This window comes from Artemia sp. Qi Xiang Cuo, chromosome 16 (assembly GCF_049724085.1).
Source record: "Artemia sp. Qi Xiang Cuo chromosome 16, ASM4972408v1, whole genome shotgun sequence".
Classification (NCBI taxonomy): Eukaryota; Metazoa; Arthropoda; class Branchiopoda; order Anostraca; family Artemiidae; genus Artemia; species Artemia sp. Qi Xiang Cuo.
Genome location: NC_142809.1, coordinates 63041021 through 63056849, shown reverse-complemented (window position 1 = coordinate 63056849; position 15829 = coordinate 63041021). Strand labels below are relative to the sequence as shown.

Here is a 15829-nt window from a genome sequence, read left to right as displayed (position 1 = left end):
CCAATTGTAATTAAAGGCTTCACTGAGTACCATTTGGTTAATACACAATAACACATTTTTCTCATTTTCAGGTAAGTTTTTAGTTACTGTTTCTTAAACCTTTAGTAGGCCATCACACAGTCCTGCATTTACTTTCTTTAGCTGACACCATTTTAGCAGCAAGTTTCAACTTGGAAGAATAAAAAGCTTCCTGTAAAAATTGTACACTTTGGGGGATTTCAGGCATAAACTTAAAGCTAGCGTTTTCTCCTTGGTTGTGAACTGATGCCCCTTCATTTTTTTTTAATATTTCTGATCTACATTTGAATGAATAAGAAATGAGAGCCAGAAAAATACCTAAAAAAAGAAAGTTTTATGAGTATACATACAATTTCAACAACTTTACTTCTCTCAACTCTCACCAATTGGTGAGAGTCCCAGCTAATAAATAGAAGACCGCAAATTGACCTGGTCCCAATTAATTTAGAAGAAACGGCGTAATATAAAAGCAACAAAACTCCTTCCCAAATTTCAACTCTGAACTGGACAGACAAGTGGATCAAACACTCGATTTTTGTATGCTCTACCTTACAACATGAGCATTGTAACCTAAAAGACTATATTTTAAAGCTCCCTACAGATTAAAGTAACATTTCCTGCCCAAAACCCCCACATAACTCATATATATATATATATATATATAAAATAACAGTCCATCCTGCTCTAAGGGCTGGATATCAGAGCACATATGAACAGATTTCAGGACCAAATTTTACAAAAGATAAGAATAAATAAATCTAAGCAATAAGAAAAAAAAACACAAATAAAACATATTGTCATTAAAGTTTAACTAAAAGCTAAAAATCAAACTTTATTCAGAACTACATTAAAGCAATAGAAATGAAAAAAAAACAAAAAAGAGTGAATGCTCCCCAACTCCTATTTAAACATTTAATTTTTTAAGGGACAGGATTTTTGAAATGGAATATTAAAGATGTGAATATTCTGACAAAAGAGAAAAATCAGCAAAACTGTTTGCTTGCTAGTTCAAAATTTATTAATAGCTTACTTTGACAGCGATTCCATTAATACAGCTTTGGCTGTTCTAGAGCAAAATTTATCCTTAAAATGTCTTCCAGCATTTTGTTGATTGCATTTTATCAATTTCTTCTTTAGTCTGAAAATTTTGCCTCCTGATATTTCTTTTTTTTCTTGCCATTTGCTGTTTCTTGGGTGACCGCTGTTGCTTTTTTGTTTTTGGCCTCCTAGAAGTTTTAACGTTGAATACACTGTCAAGGGTATGCGTGTAACTGAACCCCAAGCAACTGAACCTCTGTAACTGAACGAACGTGTAACTGAACCACCTAGCAACTGAACCCCCGTGCAACTAAACCACCGGGCAACTGAACCCTATTTAACTAAACCCTCGTGTAACTAAACCTCCGTGCACCTCAACCCCATTTAACTGAACCCTCATTTAACTCAACCCCCGTGTAACTGAACCCCCGTGCAACTGAACCATCTTGTAATTGAACCTCCGCGCAACTGAACCACCGTGTAACTGAACAATCGTGCAACTGAACCACTGAACTCAGATTTTCAGTTCTCAAAAAATATTAGGCAACATTATTATGTAAAACACAAGTTAGAATTTGTATATGTTCAACCTTCTTGAAATTGAGCAGTGATACCCTTGATCATCAACAATCAGTTCCCTGTCCAGTTCAAAATCGACACAGGGGCCAAGGTCAATATCATTCTAAGGAAGTACTTTGACCTCATCACCCCAAAGCCCACCGTGAAACCCACAAGCCAGCACCTCACCAGCTACTGTAGAGCAAGGATCCCTGTAGCTGGAGTCTGCAAATTATAATGAAGCTACAAACATAACCTCATCAGCAGGCAACGATTCTTTGTAGTAGAAACATCAGCCGCCCCCATCATAGGCTATCATTCAAGCCTTGATTTGGACCTGATTAAGCTGGTCCTGAATATAAATTCAACATCTTCAACAATACCCTTCCTGAAGGAAAAGCACAAAGAAGTGTTTAAAGGAATCGGGAAACTCGAAGGAGAATGCAACATATACCTAAAAGACAATACCACTCCAACTGTCTACCCAGCGAGACGAGTTCCCGCGGCCATGCAGGATAAACTCAAACAAGAACTCAGTCACCTAGAAGATCTAAGGATTATCGAAAAGGTCATTACCCCAAAAGAGTGGGTCAATTCGATGGTTATGGTTGAGAAGAAGAATGGGACCATAAGATTGTGCATAGACTCTGTGAACCTAAACAAGTCCATCAAACGGCCCCACTATCCCATTCCTACTCTAGACGACGTCACCTCCAAGCTATACGGAGAGAAAATATTCACAAAACTTGATGCCCATTCCGGTTACTGGTCAATTCCGCTATCTGAAGATTCGTCTTACCTCACAACATTCAGCACAATATACGAAAGATATCGTTTCAAGCGAATGCCCTTCGGAATCATCTCAGCGCAAGATGAATTTAGAGGAGGATGGAAGATGCCTTTGAAGGCCTAGAGGGTTTCTTCATCCTCATTGACGACATGACCGTGTACGGTGCCACGCGAGAAGAGCACGATGAGCGCCTGGCAGCGATACTCGAACGTGCCCTAGCTAAGGGTGTCCGTTTCAACAAAGATAAGTGCGAGTTTTCGGCCTCCAGTGTCAGCTACTTCGGACACATAATCAGCTCCACGGGGATGCGGCCAGATCCCGAAAAGATTCGCGCCATTAACCACATGCCAAACCCATCATGCCGAGAAGAACTGCTAACCCTCCTTGGGATGATCAACTATCTCGCCAAATAAATACCAAGCCTATCCACAAAAAATAAACCACTCCGTGACCTGACCAAAGCAAACCCATTCATCTGGTCAGAGGAACACACCCAAACACTCGAGGACCTGAAACGCTCTATAGTGTTGAACACCCCGTTCTTCAACCATCAGAGCAAGAACGTCGAACTCATTGTTGACGCCTCCAGCCACGGACTCGGCACCCACCTTGTTTCGGAAGGGCAGGTCACAGCGTATGCATCGAGATCGCTCAGCAAGACAGAGCAGAAGTATTCGCAACTCGAAGGGATTTAAGGTTGTAGGGATTTAAACATATGAATTCTAAATACTCATTTTATTACAAGAACTAAAACTATGATAATTAAGGTTGGCAGCTACGCATATGATCATAACCCAAGCAGTTTTCTTGGTAAAGGAACATTTGGTAAAGTATTCAAAGGATGGGACCAAAAGGAAGAACATGTGAAGGTGGTTGTCAAGGCCATCAACAGGAATATGTCAGCAATATGCCTGACAAGAGAAATCTGCATAATTGACGAATTAACAAAAAAAGAACGTCACCCAAATATTGTGGCCCTTTATGAATACGTGATAACTACCGATCATGTATTCCTGGTTCTGGAATACTGCAATGGAGGGGATCTGCAGAATTATCTTCAAGCTAAAGGATGTTTGAATGAAGATACAATCAAGATCTTCTTGGGACAATTGACTACTGCCATGAAGATTTTACGGGCTATGAAGATTGTCCATACAGATTTGAAGCCTGCAAATATTCTTCTTTCTCATGGTGGAGAACATTCAGCAGATCTGCCACAAGCATATAAAATTACAATAAAAATTGGTGATTTCGGACTTTCGCGATTTTTCATGAGTGGAGAAATGGCTGCATCCTGTGTTGGAACTCCTCTCTACGTGGCTCCTGAAGTATTCGATGAGAAACCATATGGTGCTAAGTCAGATTTATGGTGTCTGGGGCTTATTATTCATGAATGCCTAACTGGAAAGGTTCCATTTAGTGCCTTAAGTATCCGAATGAAGGAGAATTTAATTATAAAATTTCCAAGTGGAACCTCTCGAGAGCTCTCAGAGTTGATTAATGGCCTCTTAAAGAAAGCCCCAGAAGATAGGATGGAGTTTGACCAATTGTTCAACCATTGTTTTATTAAGGAAATTGCAATTTGGAGAGCGAAAGGCATTCTTGCTAGGACGGCGGGCAACTGGGACGATGCTATTTTTCTTTTATACAAAGTCTATTGAAACTAGCGATACAGATTCAAAACTGGAAGAAGATCTGGATATCTATGTACATCACGTAGTACGGAACCTTCAAGCCAGTGACCAGAAGCTTGAGCAGATACGGACGGAAACAACACAGGATGAAACGTTGAGCACCCTAGTCAAAACGATTCAAGAGGGCTGGCCGAGTACTTGAAAAAAGTGCCCAACCAACATCCCAACCTAATGGAACGTCCAACACGAGCTGTTTTTCACAAGGCATTCTTCTCAAGGGAGACAGATTTATCATTCCCAAGAACCTGCAGTTAGCCACACTCCAGCAGCTACATGCGGCCAACCTTGGAACCGAGAAAACCAAACAGCGAGCAAGGATGTTAGTGTACTGACCAGGCATCAGCGCAGACATCAAACAGTACATAGAAAAATGCCACACATGCTCCAAGCACATGCTGAACTCGAGGAGCCGATGATCAACCAAAGCACAGAAACGCTCCCTTGGCAAATGATCGCTACTGACCTGTTTGAATAGAATGGCTCCAGTTTCTTAGCAACTTTCGATTATCACAGCAGTTTCTTCAAAGTTGACAGACTTGCGAAAACATCGTACAACACGGTTATAACGCTACTCGAGGCCCACTTTGCCCGGCATGGCATACCGTCCCAGATAATGTCTGACAATGGCCCTCAGTTTACTTCCAGGGAATTCATCAATTTTGCCACAGCCTGGGGTATTTCACTGAGCACATCTAGCCCTGGGTATCCCAAGTCCAATGGACTCGCCGAGAAAACTGTGCAGATTATAAAAAACATCATGACCAAGGCAATGGAAAACGGAGAAGACCCCTTTCTGGGTCTATTAGAATACCGGAATACACCAGTCGATGGGTCTGCATCTCCTGCTCAACTCCTTATGTCTAGCCAACTAAGATCCAATCTACCATGCACCACACGTCACCTAAAGAAGAAGGTCGTCCCGACCAAACAGTTCACTAAGTAAAGAACTGAAATGCAAAAACGCCAGAAATTTTACAACGACAAATCAGCCAAGGCTTTAAATCAGCTCAACCCCGGCAATACGATCCAAATTCAGAAAATGCCCAACGGACCGTGGAAACAGGCCGTTGTGGTTTCTCATGCAAAACAGCCACGATCGCACCGGGTGCAGACAAACGAAGGTACGATTCTGCAGAAGAACCGCAAACACCTATCAGCCCACCCACATCGGAATCCGAAAGGAACGAGTTTGATTCGCGAAGGACTTGACGATGCCATAGTCTCAGACGCGACTGCCAAGTCACCACCCTCGCCGTTACAGGCTGACCAGTTCATGTCCCCGTTGCCGATCCAGGATTGGAATCAAATCCTTAGCCCCTGCCAGAACGCTACTGCGGTGCCGCCCCTAGAATCACGCGCGACACCAACGACAGCATGCACGAGATACGGCCGAATTGTAAGAAAACCCCTGAAGCTGAACCTGTAAAGAGTGATTTTAAAAGTAGACTTGTAAATAGAGACAGTGTGAGAGGAAGAAGAAGTGAACTAGTTAGTGAATATGTAAGAAGTGAGCCTAGCGTCTTCTTACACATACCTTTCCGAAGGTACTTATTACAGTGTGTAAGCCCGCTCACAGTGGATGAACGAGATCGAGTGTGGAGTGTTGGTGTAAGAGGAAATGCAGGCAGTTTAAGTGACAAAAGAAGGAAGATGTAGCATTCCGCTTAATTCCTGCTTAATGCTTGTGCTTAATTCCCCGTTGCGCCTATCCCATGCTTGTGCTTTTAATGCTTGTGCTGTGCTTAGATATTGCTTTTCTTTGTAGGTAGCCTGGGTCAATAAACCTTTATGCTAGAAAAGTATTACAACATGGGAGAAGCAAAAACTATGGGGAGGCTGAAAGGAAATATTCATTTTCCAAAACTGTACTCAAAAGTAAAAGCTTTCATACAAAGCTGCCATAAGTGCGCCAAACATTGAAATCACATTGAAATCCACAAATAAATAATGAACATTCAAGCAAAACACTAGTGCACTAAGTTAGTGAGCAATACTCTCATTAGCAAAGCTCATCATGAAGATACAGATATGATGTGTGTATTTAATCAAACAAGTTGAACAATAACTGATGCTATAGTTGTGCTTGGAGCTGCATCAACGCATCTAAAAAATCATTTCAGACAAAATCCACATGAAAAAATAGTTCCTACTAACTGCAAATTCAAGGCAATGGAGGCCGTAATAGGATTCATATATTCTGGCAAATTGGATGTCGTAATGAGCGTCACAATGAACGTCGCGAGGGCGGCAACGGGGATCGTCGTCACCGATCTAATGAATTTCGTGGTATTGACGCCCAGATAGAAACTCCTTATTTTCATAATTCGGTTAAAGGACTTTATGGAAAACACAAAGAGGAAGTGGTGCAAGATCGAGCTTTCCCTTGCCTGAACAATCCACCAAGTACAGAACAAAATATACGACGTAAATATTGGTGAATTTTATTACAAAATTTTTGTATTAATAAATTTAAAATCATTTTTTCTTTTTAAATATAATTTATATTTAAAAAAAAAGAATACAGGATATATACAAGTTTTGAGTGTTTCTTTCTACTATATATGTAAAACTATATGCTTTATATGTATTCTAATGTGAATATTTATTTTAGATACAGTCTTAGCTTTTTTTTGGAAATCAAATTTTTCGTAACATCCTTTCGGATCCATTTTTTTCAATCATATGTTGACACATTTTTGGAAAGTAAAAAATTTTGAATCCACCTCAATATATCCTTATAATATCATCTCATAACATTAGAAACCGAACCATACTTGATCAACTCATATTTTGGAAACTAGCAGTATTACAGATTTTACCACAATTTCATCAAGACATACAAGAAAGTGAGATAAGATAAGAACTTAATTTAGGCCTAGAAAATGTGCTGCATAGCTCAAATCACTTATTTTATTTAAATATGTGAAAACGCTTTGTGTGTATAAATATGTGAAAATTTAAAAAAAAATCAAAAGTGTTATGCTTAATATACCCAATGCATTTCTATAACGAAAAATAAACGGTATATCAACCACATCAAACATATAAATTAAATGATTAATGTTAATTAAATTTAAACTCAAAAAAAATTCACAAAACATTTCAATATAAATCTAATTTAAGCAAAACCACTAATTTAATACTAAAGCTACTTGGGGCCAAGTTAAGACAGAAGAAACATGTGAAGGAGGGTAAAAAGAGTATTTTTCATCCCGAGAGACAAAGGCAAAGAAAAATAAGGATGAATTTCAAATTGAAGTCCTTCGACAAAAAGAAAATGACCAATATTTGACTAGAAACTTGATCTTAAGTAAAGGCATGAAGGATACACGCACCTAATAACCCAAAGATGTCGGTACATTGCATGTAAATGAAAAAAAGTTGCTTTAAAAGTGAAATATTGAGAGTTGGGCCAGTGTTTGTTTACATGTAGAGTACTCTGGTAAAGCTTTATAATTTATTTAAATTTGAATTGAGTAAAAATACATTAAGAATCAAATTTAAAGTTTTAAAAAACCACTTTTTATTAAGATAAAGATACTAATCGTAGAATGCTTAGGCATGGAGGGAGCTTGCTCAATTACCAATTTCCTGGCTAAATGCGTCAATGTATTGGAAAGAAGTAGTTAGTTTTTCATGTATATACCCAGATATTAGATACTGGAGTGCGACTGTTTTACTTGCAGGGCGAACCTCTGCCCGTTTATTATCTTGTTAGAAATACCTTGGGATCTTGTCAGATCACTGCAAGAGTCTGTATATTATTATTTATTTTTGTAGTTTCTGAGACTTGTGGTCTACTTGGGACAGCCAGTCCCAGTAGAATATCTATATCTGTAATTATTAAATTTAAATTTAATGAAATGATTGTACTCTATATAACCTCTCTACGATCTACCTTTAGCTCCTCCAACATACCCAGTCGGTACGCCTCATTAGTTCGGTCATAGCCTAAGGCACACTACTAAAGTTAAAAGACTTGAGGGTCTTAGTTTATTGCCCATATAGAGGGAGGCTAAAGGCAGTTATGACTAAAATTCCTGAATAACAATAAGATTACACTTCCCAACAACTTGTTGCAATGGAGGAAAAACTGGGTCGAGCGGGCTAGATATAGATGGTAGATTAAAATAAAATCGACTTATCAGAGGAAAAAATAACTCTCTATCTATAGTGCTTGAAATGGCTAAAATTATACCAGAATAAGGGGGAAATTAAAACTTAGATGAGTTTATAAAAAAATTTAAAATTTTCGACGAACTAACAAAAGCGGTTCAGGAGGAAGACACAGAGCAATGTGATTAAGCCACATCATGTGGGAGTACATTTAAAACTTTAGAGGAAATTAAGGAAAAAGCGCCCAAGGACATCAGTACTTTAATTGAATCTTTTAAAACAAAATTCATAGAAACAAGCATCTCCGAGAGACTAAGAACAGAGGTAGTGGCATTCAATACCTCAACTAGTATCAGGGAATATGAAGGAGAAATTTTTAGATCCGTATGGTTACAATTAAAAAAAGACGGAGATGACAAGACAGTACATAAAGTAAAACTACATACTTTTACCCATGGATTATCGAAAAATTTATTAAGAATAATATTATCGTAGAAACCTGAAAATTTGGAGCATGCTATGATCCTAGTAGAAACAGAGGTAAAAATTGACGAGGTTATGAAAAAGTTTGATCAGATGTATATAAATAACACAGGAGCCCAAGAAAGTATAAAATATGAAAGAGGAAAGACACGGGTAAACTTTGAAGAGCAAAATCGCGAACCAAAAAGGCGTAACGGAGGCCGAGGATCACAGTCTAAGTAAATAGCTGACAAAGTCCACAACCTTGAGGGATTAGCAGCTAATAACTATAGGAAAAATGGGCACCCTCCCTCACCAAAGATAGATAGTTGGGGAACCAACAATGACAGATCAAAAATATTTAGAAGTAACCAGGAGACAAACAAACAATTTAAGAGTAAATTTTATTGCTATTATTTTAACAAACCAAACCACTATGCAGCAGATGGCTGGCATAGATTACACAAACAAGACTAGACGTACAAGACAAAACACCAGTTCAGGACGCAGGGAGGCCAAAATTTAAGAAGACAGGGAACAAATAATACTTGGCCAATACCAAATAATACTCCTGAATATAAGGCCTAGGAGGCACACGGCTAACAGCACCGAGGGCCAAAGCAGCAAGGTTGAGGAAGACTAGTATAATCCCAGAAAACTTTCGCCAAAACGTAGGACTTTAAAGGGAGATACCAGCTAGTAATGATTGACAGATCAGCTTCCTAACAAAGACCCCTATTTAGTATAGTATACTTGGATACAAATGCAAATAATAATATTTAGGCTATTCTACGTTGTTTAAAATTGTGTTTTATCAAAACTTAACATGTTTATTTGATACAAGAACGTATAAATCATTAATCTGAAAGGATGTTTGTAAGAAGTTTCCTCCTACTGTAAAAAAACGTGGAAGCAGATCCCAAAATACCGTGACATCAGTGACAGGTCACAGGATGACAATTTTGGGAGAATTTCCATTAAAATTTAGCACAGGGCATAAAGAAATAACAGTAACAGTAATAATATGCAAGCAGCTACCATTTCCTTGTATTCTAGGAGTAGATGCCATCAGAAAATATGGGATCGTATGGGAACCCATATCTGATACAATAACCATAAACAAGACAAATGAAAATAATAGGCAAATTTGCGTAACAACAGATAACGAAAGTGACGATTCGAATTATAACCTAAAAATAAGCGGAAAAATCACCATAGAAGGCGGGAACGACAGCTCAAGTTCTAGCGACATTAAATGCAAAAGAAGGAATGGTTAATAAAATGGATTCATTAATAAGAGGACACATTATGAAGCAATACCCTATAAAGTTCGTGGAATATTAAGTTGTAAAAATTGACAATGGCATTACATACTAAAAAATATCAAATCTAAGTAATAAAAAAATAAAACTGAACCAGATAGAACTTGGATCAGTGGAAAAGATTTCAAATTCGGAAATAAAATCTCTAAACAGTCCACAGTGGGCATTTAAACGGAGATACCAGCCTGTAAGGGTCGAAAGAGCTGTTTCCTTACAAAGACCCCTATATAGTTTAGAATGTTTGGATACAAATGCAAATAATAATAGTCTACCTATTCTGCGTTGTTTTAAAATTGAGTGTTTTCAAAATTTACCATATTTATTAGATACAGGAGCATCTAAATCATTAATTCGAGAGGAAGTTTTTAAGAGGTTTCCTCCTAGTGTCAAAAATCACGTAAGCAGATGCCAGAATACCTTGATATCAGTGACAGGGCGCAGGCAGACAATTTTGAGAGAATGTCCATTAAAATTTAGCACAGAGTATAAAGAAATAACAGTAGCAGTAATAATATGCCAACAGCTAACACTGCCTTTTATTCTAGGAGTGGATTCCATTCGAAAAAATGAGGTCGCATGGATACACACGTCTGACACTATAACAAAAAACCCGGCAAATGCAAATTATAGGCAAAGTTGTGTATCAGAATATAACGAAAGATAACGATTATTTTTTCTTGTAGTGATTTATTGAGAAATTAAATGAACTTGAACTTGACGATTCGAATTATAACCTAGAAATAAGCGGAAAAATCACCATAGATGGGGGAACGACAGCTCAAGTTCTAGCGAAATTAAATGCAAAAGAAGGAAAGGTTAAAACAATGGATGCCATGATAAGAGGATACACCATAAAAGAATACCCGACGATTTTCGTGGAAAATCAAGTTATAAAAATTGAAAATGGTATAACATACTTAAAACTATCAAATCTAAGTAATAATAAAATAAAACTGAACCAGATAAAATTTGGATCAGTGGAAAAGATTTCAAATTCGGAAATAAAATCTCTAAACAGTCCAGAATTAAGCGTAAACATCTCTTGCCACGAACAAATATACTCATTAAAACCGCAACCACAAGAAGAGTATGGAATGTCGAAAACGGATTTTTTACCTCAATTTGATTTAAAACATTTACCGGAAAACGTAAAACCTTGGTTGGAAAATATTCTTTGTGATTTCAAATGGACTTTTGCAAGACACAAAGCAGATTACGGATTAACTCATTTAATTACGCACAAGATATCAACAGAGGGTACTCCAATCAAAAAATCACCGTATAAAACCCCTTATTATCTAGAGCCATGACTAGAAAGCCAAATGAAAGACACGGAGGATCAGAGAATAATTACATAAAATGTTGGTGATTGGTGTTTCTCACTACCAATAGTCAGAAAGAAACGAAACAGCTGGAGATTATGTATAGACTTTAGGTTACTCAATACCGCCATGGTTAAGGACATGATAAAGTTACCAAGGATTGATACGATTTTAGATTTACTAGGAGGTTCAAAATATTACACTAGTTTTGACTTAATAGCAGGATATTGGCAAATCGCTTTAGATGTAGAAACAAAGCATAAAGCTAGAGTAATTTTAGACGATGGAAGAACGTTCATATTTGAACGTATGCCTTTTGGCTTATCATTTAGTCCAAGTTGTTTTAGTCGGCTAATGAGTTTGGTTTTTGAAGATATCGAAACAGGAAGAAAAAAAGATACCATGGATTATCTAGCTGTTTTAATTTTATTTAATAGATGCTTGGAAGACCGATTTGTCAGACTTAGAAAAATTCTGATAAGGTTTGAAAAAGCAGGCTTAAAATTAAAACCAGAAAAGTTAAAAATAGTAGTACCAAAACTAATTTTTCTTGGATACCTGATAGATCAAAGTACTATTTCAACAATTCCAGAAAAATTTACTGTTATAGTTAATTTGCAGCCTCCTAAAGATAAAAAAAGCATTAGATCCGTTTGTGGTTTGTTAAAGTATTTCAGACGATATATTAAAAATTGTGCCACAATAGCACAACCTTTGACAAACCTTTTGAAAAATTCAGGTAAATTTGAATGTCTAGCGGACGCAAAACAAGCGCTAAATGAATTAAAAAGGCAATTATTACTGGCACCAATACTTAAACTACCAGATTTGTCACAAGTTTTCTGTTTGCAAACAGATGCTTCGCGATACGGTATATTAGCCATATTATTGAACATAAATTCTGAAGGAGTAGAATCAATAGTCCAATACGCAGGCACTTCACTGTCGGATGTAGAAAAAAAATATTCGAAAGTTGAAAGGGAATGTTTGGCAGTTGTAGTTTTTACAGAATATTTTCGACAATTTTTACTTGGAAAAAAAATTCATTTTAAGCGTAGACCAAAAATCCTTAATTTGGCAACATACGATGCACAATTCTTTAGGCCAACCAAAACGGTGGATACTGCGTCTAAAAGCACATTTATATACCCCAATATATATAAAGAGCCGTACAAACATTTTACCATGACTATTTGTCACGAAATCCAGATACGGAAGGAAATTTGATAGCAACTATCCAGAACGAACTGGAAGGGATAGGAATACTGTCTAATGAAAATATTTCAAATCATCAAGATAAAGATGATTTTTATTTAGCGATGAAATCCTTTTTATCAAAAGGAACAGATCTACCAGAACACTTTGAACATTTTTTAAAGACTTTGGATAATTTTGCCCTAGACTAAATTGAAAATTTGCAGGCAATATATCATAAGCCATCGCAAGAATATAGAAAAAATTACTTAAAAATTATTCCAATAATTCAAAAATCTCTGGAGGGAGGAGTTTTACAGATGGAAAATGCAAATACTGGCTGTCACATGGGAGAAGCAAAAACTATGGGGAGGCTGAAAAGAAATTTTTATTTTCCCAAACTGTACCCCAAAGTAAAAGCTTTCATACAAAGATGACATAAGTGCACCACACATTGAAATCACATTGAAGTCCACCAATAAAGAATGAACATTCAAGACAAACACTGGTGCACTAAGTTAGTGAGCAATACTCTCATTAGAAAAGCTGCTAATGAAGATACGGATATGATGTGTGTATTTAATCAAACAAGTCGAAGCATAACAGGTCATAAAGTTGTGCTTGGAGCTGCATCGACGCATCTGAAAAATTATTTCAGACAAAATCCACATGAAACAATAATTCCTACTAACTGCAAATACAAGGCAATGGAGGCCGTAATAGGATTCATATTTTCTGGCAAATTGGATGTCGTAATTAGCGCCACAATCAACGTCGTGAGGGTAGCAGCGGGGAACATCGTCACGGATCTAATGAATTTCGTGGTATTGACGCCCAGATAAAAACTCCTTGTAATATGTATTCTAATGTGAATATTTATTTTAGATACAGCCTTAGCTTTTTTTCTGGAAATCAAATTTTTCGTAACATCCTTTCGGATTCATTTTTTTCTATCACATTTTGACACATTTTTGGGAAGTAAAAAATTTTGAATCCACTTCAATATATCCTTATACTATCATCTCATACCATCAGAAACCGAACCATACTTGATCAACTGATATTTTGGAAACTAGCAGTATTACAGATTTTACCACAATTTCATCAAGACATACAAGAAAGTGAGATAAGATAAGAACTTAATTTAGGCCTAGAAAATGTGCTGCATAGCTCAAATCACTTATGTTATTGAAATATGTGAAAATGCTGTGCTAGAAAAATATGTGAAAATTTAAAAAAAATCAAAAATGTTATGTGTAATTTACCCAAGGCATTTCTAAAACGAAAAATAAACGGTATATCAACCACATCACACAGATAAATTAAATTATTAATGGGAATTAAATTTAAACTCAAAAAAATTCATAAGACTTTTCTAATATAAATCTAATTTAAGCAAAACCACTAATATAATGCTAAAGCCGCTTGGGGTCAAGTTAAAACAGAAGATGCATATGAAGAAGGGTAAAAAGAGTATTTTTCAGTCCTAGAGACAGAGAAAAAGAGAAACAAGGATGAATTTCAAATTTTAATCCTTCGACAAAAAAGAACATGGCCTATATTGGACCAGAAACATGACCCTAAGGAAACCCATTGAGGGTATATGCACATAATGACTCATTATGTTGGCATAATGACCTCAACTCCTCGCTCTTTACGCTAAAGTTTGACTCTCTTTTAAAACAATAAAAAACTTTAGCGTAAAAGGCGATGGGCTGAGGAAGGGGCAGCCCCTTTCATATACAGAATAATTTCTGTTCGTTTTAAGTTTTAATGTCGCTCCTTACCTTCAGTTTAATAAAAACTTGTTTTTTTTTTAATTTTTGAACGTTTTTAAATTAGTGCATGTTTTGATTTTGGCTCACCATACGTGACTAGTTAAAACAAAATTAGCATATTAATTTTACTTTTATTTGGTGAAATGGCTTCCTCGAAAGTTGTTCCTCGAACATTTTTATTAGTAATAAACATACGTAACTTCCGAATTAACTTACGTAACGAACTTCTATATTCATATATTTTTAATACGTATATTAGGGGGTTTGCCCCGTAGTCAATACCTCGCTCTTTACGCTAAAGTTCGAATTTAGTTCCAGTACTTTACAAATGACCCCTTAATCACAAAGGCCTTTAATTAGAATAAATAGCTCTTGTGAAAATACTAAAAAACCTTTGGCGTAAAGAACGAGGTATTGACTGAAAGGCAAACCCAGATCATATACGTAATAATTTCTGGTCGTTTTAAGTGTTGATGTTGCTCCTTACTTTGAGTTGAAAAACTTGTTTCTTTTATGTTTAATTTATGATCGTTTTTTCAAATAATGCTAGGAAATCTGGTCCCCCCTTCATAGCAATTTCACTTCCCCCATTAAAACTTCCTTCATGGAAAGATCCTCCCACGTAACCCCCATCCAACTGTCACCCCCCCCCCCCACTACCAGAAAAAAATCTTCCTGAAAATGTCTGTATAAGATAAGATATTTATTTCGAGAAATTACTATCACAAACCCTGAAGGGCCGAATTCGAATTTCGAAGTCCATAAAAAAACAAACAAGCAAGAAAATCATAACAAAAGCACAACAATTTAGAGATTGGCAACCAATGAAAAAAAAAAAAAAAAAATAAATAATCAAATATCGGAATGCTGTATGATTCCTTTGTCACTTATATTAAAAAACTTCAAAATGGCAACTAGTTAATAGGATAAAAACTAATAAAACTGAAAAAAAGTAAATAATATACACATTAACAAATGTTTAAAAAACAACATAAAAAGGGGGTAGGGAACAAAAAAAAGAGTATAGAAAAAACCGAGCTGTTTCTCTTATTATATAAGAGAAACGACAAAATTTATGCACAAATTAAACACTATTTATTAAATCAGTAAAAAAAGGGATAAAAGATTTCTTATACCGCAAGGTAGAACAAAGAATGGGAGATAAGGTGGGGATAGGCTGGGACACAGATCGTGGAGGACGATTTCTATCATGTACATGGTATTCAGGGAAAAGGTTCGCAGTACGGGGGTTCAAAAGTGGCAACTTACCAAAACGGAGGCACAAATTATTTCTTCGTCTCTCGAGGGTCTCTACGTTTGAAATATTTAACAAATACAAATAGGGTATCTTGCACTCTTTAAAAATAATTCTTAGAGCTCTCTTTTGGACATTTCAATTTTTTGTGTTGCTTCATTAGAGAGGCCAGGGTGCCACACAGGACAAGCGTACTCTAATATGGGACGCACAAAAGAAATGTATACTTGTAGTAAATGTGATTGGGGGCAACTGAATTTATTTAAAAGTTTAAGGAGGGAA

The 15829-nt window shown here is 36.5% G+C and overlaps 1 pseudogene; it reads left to right on the top strand.

Moving 5' to 3' along the window:
- Positions 1-2600: 2600 nt before the first annotated feature.
- LOC148943183 (serine/threonine-protein kinase ULK2 pseudogene) lies at positions 2601-4065 on the top strand (annotated as a pseudogene).
- Positions 4066-15829: the final 11764 nt, after the last annotated feature.